Raw genomic sequence first — 7,352 nt, 5'->3', positions numbered from 1 at the left:
AAAATGAGAGTCTTCAAAATAAACTAATTGTAGTTTATCATTTCACTTCTCTGTCTCTACAAATATTTCTCTTTGATCTAAAAAGGGTAAAACCTAGACCTGAGAGAAGTCCTTCACTGATTTTCTTGACCACGTTTGTGTCATCTTCAAGCCTGTGTTAAGTATCAACTCATGTTTGGTTCATATTAGGTTTGTTCTGTGGTAGTAAGCCTTGAGAGTTTGGAGTATGTTTTGGAGGAAGGGCTGGAGGTTCAGTATCAGCTTAAAGCTGATGTCTAAACTTGCCTTCCCCAGAAACACACCAGAAATGCAGAAACAGCTCTGAGCTCAGGGTTACTTTCCCACCTTAAGGCAGATGGTGAGCAGAGAAAGATAGAAATCTGCAGAGGGATCCTAAAACACACTTGTCTAAATCTTTCAAGGCTAATGTCTCCTTTTCCTTTTGCTTCCTGACAATGTTGAGATTAACGACCTTTGGATTTAAATTTCACATGGTGTCAAGCTGAGATATACCTGAATCCAAGTTTCTTCTAAACACAAAGTTGCTGCAGCTTTTGTTCAGAGCTAATCCTTGAGTGAATCATATGGCAACGCTCAGCATGCCTGGTCTCCTGAAGATGTTCCTTCAAGGTCAGCAATTGTCTCAAGCAAATATTTGCCACTTCATAAATCTCTGCTTGTATAGGCTGGGTTCTATAGCCTCTTTTTTGGGCAGTGCAAGGTTATACAATAGCTATCATGCATCACCAGGGAGTAACAAATTCTTTTGGAAAAGGAGACTAAATATTCAGACTGAAACACAATGTTTTTTTGTAGCCAAACTAAGTTTTAGATCAGTCAGATTGTCACTTGAAATAGATGGGAATTTCAGGTCCAACATTGTAATGACTAAAATAAGATGTCGTGGAAGTTGACTTATGCAGTCAGTGTGCTGCTTTTGAAAAGCAAAGGAGGAAGATTTAAATGTTTGACTGAATGTATGATTATAGTGCTTGGGGAAGGTTTTGTAATAATATTTAGAATTATGACTATATTTCAAAAATTATTATAATGAAGGTATCGAATTTGTTCAGAAGTTAAAGTTGAGTTAGATTTGCCATTTAGCCATTTGTACCTCTTGAAAAGTATATATATTACTGGGCATTTTATATATGGAAAATTTGATCTATGGTCATTGCAAAAGGATATGGAAAAGCACTGGCAATTTTTATTGGATTCTGTCTGGTGTGACAATATGTTTTGGCTCACAAGTGAAGGCAATCATTCAATTTTTATATAATATTTAGCCAGAAAGTTATCCTTTAAAAATGATCAACATAACATTTTACTTTGTTTGAGTTGGAATTTAAACCAGATGATGGTTGTTAGGGGCCTTTGAAATGTAAATGGGTGGTATATTATAACATATCCCACATCTGATTAATTATGTTGATTGTTTTAGAAGTGACTTCCATTGTGTAATTCCTTCTGTGTAATCGGATTGCTTCTGGTCACAGTACTGTGTACAGAGAAACTCTGCGACATCATTGGGCTGGTGTTCGTCTCTGTGTAGTGTGTTTAAAGGGTCCTTCAGGTTTCTAACGCAATGTTATAAGGCATATACCGATGCTGTCTGAACCTGACCGTTGTGGTCAGTCTGGAATTAAAAACAAATGTCATATAGCCGTATGTTCACCACTTTCCAGGATATTCTCATGTACGGCATATTTTGTGTGTCTCTCTCTATTTTGAGCGTTTAGGACAGAAAATATGCTGTCTGTGTATTCACAGGGCAGGGAGAGAGCCTCAGCTGTGACATGTTCCAGCACTACCAAATTCAACTGAACTGCTCCAGTTTATATTAGCTAAAGAATTGCTCCTTGCAGCAGCACATTAGAACAACAGCTCCGTTTCATTTAGATAGTGATAGGAGGCTGAGAGTTGCAACATTTGATGCCTTATGGCGAGGCATGTATTCTTATATCATGTTATGCTACAGACAGGGTGTTTCAGGTGTTTTTAAAACTCCCTAAGATGATAGGAAGATGAAGTTTTGGTGAGCACACCACATTTTGAGCAATGCAAGAGAAAAAACAGAATGGAGGGAAAGATTGATTTGAGGAGTCAAAATTTCCATCATTTTGCCACCGCTTTTCTACACTTCGGTGATAACCATTGGTCCAGATGGCTCCCGTCCTACCTCGTTATTGTCCCTATTGACCAGCAGTAATTCTTGGCTATTTTCTACTTAAGGGAACAACAGAGAATGGTGAAAGCATTTCTCCAACTGACACCTGCTGGTGTGTTCACAAGGCTATTGATTTAAACCCTGGCTGTGCAGTAGCAAAGCTGGGGAAGTGGAACTCTTTACACTGAGCACTGTTAGTCCTCACAGTGTGATTATAGTGCCCATTAGGATTGTGTTTAGATTTGTCATTCGAGAAACAAAGGAATTGGGATAGAGAGAGAAGAGATGCTAAAGGTGGATGGTAATGGGAAAAGTACAAATACTTTACCTCGTAGGCTACCCAGTCACAGAGCCCAGTGTGCCTCTGCAGGCAGAGGTAGCTATGTGAGAGAGAAATGTGTGTGGTTTTATACACCCTTCATACCCTGTAGCTAAACGTTCTGTAGAGATATTCATTAGCTCTCTGTCTCTGCTATTTTGTTATGAACCTCTGTCCAGGTTTTCGATATGCTTTTTATGAGGATAATTAATAGTGAATTTTAAAACTATTAAAAGCTAAATCTCCTGCAGGAATCTGTAGAGAGAGGAAGGGTGATAGTGACACACTGCTTTAGTGCAGTACTGAGAGACTGTATGTGTTGAGAATAAGTGTAGTCATTGTTGTGAATTTTTTTTCCTTTGAAAGCTTTTGCTGAACTTAATACTGCTATTGAAAAAGGTAATGTTTTATACTTCATATTTAAGTTGTTGACATAAAGTGTGTTTAGTTGTAAACCCAGCAAACTCTCTGTAAATTGTATGTCTCAGACCTTACTCTTGCAAACACCTACTCCTGGGTCTTACCTCATCAAAATCAGCTATTTATACACAGAACTGTGCCGATTGGGCTTTCTTGCTTTAAATCAATGAGTTAAAAAGACTGCTGCTTTCAGGACACTGATTGATTCATGCATGTTAGCAATAAAATATGTTATGTACCATAGTTCTTTCGGAGCGCCCAGCCAGCTTTATTGGGACTTTCATCCTGCTCACAAAGTTGGCCTTACAGGACCAGGTTTCAACAGTGATAGACATCCTAGTAAGTGGCTAGATTGTTTGTTTCGTGTTAGGTAGGCCACTACATTTCTTAAATAAGGTTTTTAGATTTATCTTGGGATTTCAAATTAATATTATAAAGGGGTTTTGTGGGGACAGAAAGGGAACGTAAGTCAAAAGCCTCTGAAACTAATGGAAGTTTTAGCTGATTTCAGTGAGCTTCAGTGAGCTCTGAGTTTAACATTCAAAGGATGCTTTGAAGAATTAATTAGCTTATTTCAATAGTTACCTCATTTATGAACCTGATAATATTTTTTCTGCCTTGCTAAAAACCACTGGGTGTGTAGGATCAGAATCCCAAAATTTCCAGCAGCTAGTACTGTAGCTGAAATAGTAGCTCATACTTGATTTTAATCACTGGTGTTGTTGTTCTTAAAGAAAAGATTGAAATTTAAAACCCAAGAGATCCAACTGGTTGGACACCAGATTGGGACCAAGCAGGGTCAGCTGCTAATCATGACTCCACAGCTATGCAAGTAAGCCCACACATAAATATCATCTCTTAACCTTGCTGTTTCCTCTGTGTCTTATTTATATCAAAATCTTGAAAGGGAAGTATTCTCTCTTGCTATGTGTTTGTGGAGCACATAGCCCCAGTTTCAGCAGGGACCTCTTGATACTATAGTGATAAAGAACAATTAAAGTGTAGGATAATTGCTTTAATTTGATGTTTTAGAGCTGACAGATTGCAGACTGTGGTAGAAATGTGTCATGCTGCCTGATGTACCGGTCCAGAATAACTGGTTGGTGTCCTTAAGCTTGCCAACAATATTCTTTTCAACTGGAGTTGTTAATGTGTATTCCCCCCAAGAACCAAAATGTAATACCAATTTGGTAACAAACATAACAAAAATGCATGTCATGTTTCCCTGTGTTACTAGATTGTTTTATTTTGAAAAAGTTTAATTATTTTCCAATGCACATTCCTTCCCCAATCCAAAAACTGTAACGTTAGGGATCTCCACAGATTGTAATTCAGTGTTTGCTCTCAACACAGTCTCTTTTACTTTCTTCATTCTTCTGTATTGCAGGAATAAGAGTAATTTTCTTAAGATCTAGACTTTCTCCTTTCTGAAAGTCCTAGTTTCTGTTCATAGTTCTCTGTTTTGTAGAGTTGGGAAAAAAATCATCAACAGTTGGTCATGTGTAAAGTTCCAGTTTGCAGTGGGTGGAAGTCTTTGGTTTTACTAAATATGTGCTCTCTGTTTTTAATAGTTGAGAGCTACAACACAGTGTGCACCGTGTTTGGTCAGCACAGAAGGCTGGAGAGAGAGACACGTTGCTTTTGTGCAAAGACTTACTGGACTCTTCTGCTGTGCTTCTCTTTCTGGTGTGACTAGAGGCATCCTTGCAGACAATTTAAAAAATAGACTTGGGGTGAGAAGCGTAGAGTAAATCAGATAAATTTTCCTTTCCATAATGAAACATAAATAGTTTGGGCATGATTCTCCAGGTGAAATTCATCATTAATGGTTTCCAGTTAAATCTGAAACAGGAATGGATAACTTTCGAAAGTTATTAGTTCTTAGTGTTTTACCACAGCCACTAGTAATGACTTCTACCGTGTACGTGACAGCGTTCTCTATGTGTGAGAGAACACTGAGTGTCGAGAGTTCAGCAGTCATTTAATAAAATACGAACTTGTTCTTCTGAACAAAAAGTATTTTAAACCAGTGGCTTTTAGAAATCCGTCCTTTTGGGAGTCACTTAATTTTTTGATTTAAAGGTCGGACTCTGAGATTTGAATAGGAAGAACTGGATTATTAACATGCAAAACCAGGCACCAGCAGACACATAATATACCTGTCTCAGATAAATGTCACCTAAAGTAGTTAATAGCTAATAGAAGAATTGCTGCAGAAGAAGCTAAAGCATCAGATTATGTGTATTAGCAGATGCAGCAACTCTGCGCGGTCACTTTGAACACTCGCTAAGTAAAAGTCAATTATTCCACTTTCTAAGAATTTGGGGTATGGTGAACAGATTAACACAGGGAATTCCTGCGGCGTAATCCGTATGCTGTAAACTTGGGTCCCAGTGTAATTGCAGTGGTTTCATAGGCAGACAACTGCAACAGAAAATAAAATGGAAATAGGCGAGCAGACAGAAGCAGAGCAAACCCCAGCTTGCAATCCAGACTGCAAAGCTGGAAAAAACCCGAAGTTTCCATCTGGCTGAATATAAAGGAAACACAATCTATAAAGGGGGATACAGAGAGCTCCTACAAGTTCAAATGAGGACAGCTATGCATCCTTAGAGAAGCCATGGCCAAACTTGTGTGTGTAGAAATAAACTGTCAGCAACTTTGTGGTTTTGTTTGTGAGACAATCACCAGTGGCAGACAGACCACCCCAGTCTGCATCTGAGTAACCTGAACTGGAGGTTTAAAAATGAAATGCCATCGTTATCTAGTTTCTCCTACTCCGCTTGATAGCGCGTGGTGCTTTTATGTGGCATATTTGGTCAGAAGTGTTAGGAAGAAGTGGTAAAAATAAATTGTTTGCTAACCACTGTGGAAATTAAATGCAGTCCTTATGTATGGGAGAGGTGGAGGAGATATTTTATGTAATTCTGTCTTAACAGCACTGAAGCATCTATCCCTCAGCAAAATGCTATTGATATAGGAGTGGGACCTAAAGGCTTCGCAGCCATTTTTTCTGCCTCAGTTAAATGCATTCATTGTAACTAGAAATACAAAGATAATACCTGGCTCACCTAAGCCAGGTACCTGAGCATGCCTTCCTTTTAACTGTTCCAATCTGCTCTTTTCATAGACACAGTGTTACAGTTCCCTTCTGATTTTCATTTTGAAATTCAATGGTCAAACATGCCAATTAAAAATCTTCAATGGGAAGCTGGACAACTAAATCTCATGGGCTCCTTTGCCAAATCTTATCCTCTGAACAACAGCAAAATACATAGGTTGTTTCCTGATCTGACTTCTGGCAATGAGCAGTAGCATATTTTGCAAAGCGAGATGTTTCTCCCCTAATTTGAGCATCTAGGACACAACTCTTCAGTGATCCCTGCAGGCTGGCAGGGAACACCCAGTTCCCCAGACATGTCCCAATCGCAGAGGTAACAGGGTTTACCTGTGCATACTGCACAGGTTTATCTGGATTCCAGGAGCAAGAGGGCTTGTTTGCCTGTGCCTGCAAACAAGGAAATAAAATAGACTAGACTTGTTACCGGTCCTCTGAATGAAAGACAGACAAAGGGATCTACGCCTCTTCCCCAGTTAGGCAGGACAGATCAACCAACATTAGGTTTTTTTGTTACCTAAAAAGGTTCTATAGGTACATATCTTTAACTGGAGCCAGGAAACAGACAGTTTGTAGATGGGTTCAGTATCATCAGGTGACACTAATCCGTGAGTCATACATACTATTACTATTAATTATAGCTTCTACATAGCGTAGCAACCTGAGTCTCCCTGTAGTCATCTCCAGCTCCATCTCCTTGTAAATCTCTTTGCAGCGCTGCTTGTTGAAGAGGGGAAGCTAACTTGGAGTTAACTCTGTTCACCAGGACCAGGGGAGTGCCCTTTTATTAGGTCATGCAACAAACTCATAAAGAAATAAAAATAAATCTGATCTTCGTTCCTGGCTTGTTCCAGACAAGTTCTTTTGTGTAAATGAACGTTGCGGTTCTTTTTCCAAGAGTAATGTGGCTTGATGGGATGGGGAATTGTATCTGTTTAGTTTGCATGGAACTTGCTGAGAAAAAGACGAAACAAAAAAAAAAATTCTTAGATTAGAAGTCACTCCAGGAGGCTGATTTCTCAAGAGCATAAACCTCTGCCACATCACTATACTTTGTGCTTTTCACAACTGATTACATTTCTCTGGCATTATCTTCTCTAAAGAAAATCGAGAAAACCACAGTCATAAACTGGAATAAGAACAAAAGCTTGACTGTCTTCTGTAAATAAGCTGCTTGATAGCAGAGTGTTCCTACTGGCCTTTTTTCTTTCAGGGTGAAAACTAATTCAATACTGTTATTTTTCCTGTTTTCTCCTTTGAAAAGTTGAGCCCTGAATCTGGTGATTACCACAAAAACATTTAAAAATCACAGCCCTGATGTATTTAAA

This window comes from Buceros rhinoceros, unplaced genomic scaffold (genome assembly GCF_000710305.1).
Source record: "Buceros rhinoceros silvestris isolate BGI_N320 unplaced genomic scaffold, ASM71030v1 scaffold2059, whole genome shotgun sequence".
In the NCBI taxonomy this organism is placed as follows: Eukaryota; Metazoa; Chordata; class Aves; order Bucerotiformes; family Bucerotidae; genus Buceros; species Buceros rhinoceros.
Note: the sequence above shows the minus strand (reverse complement) of the source record.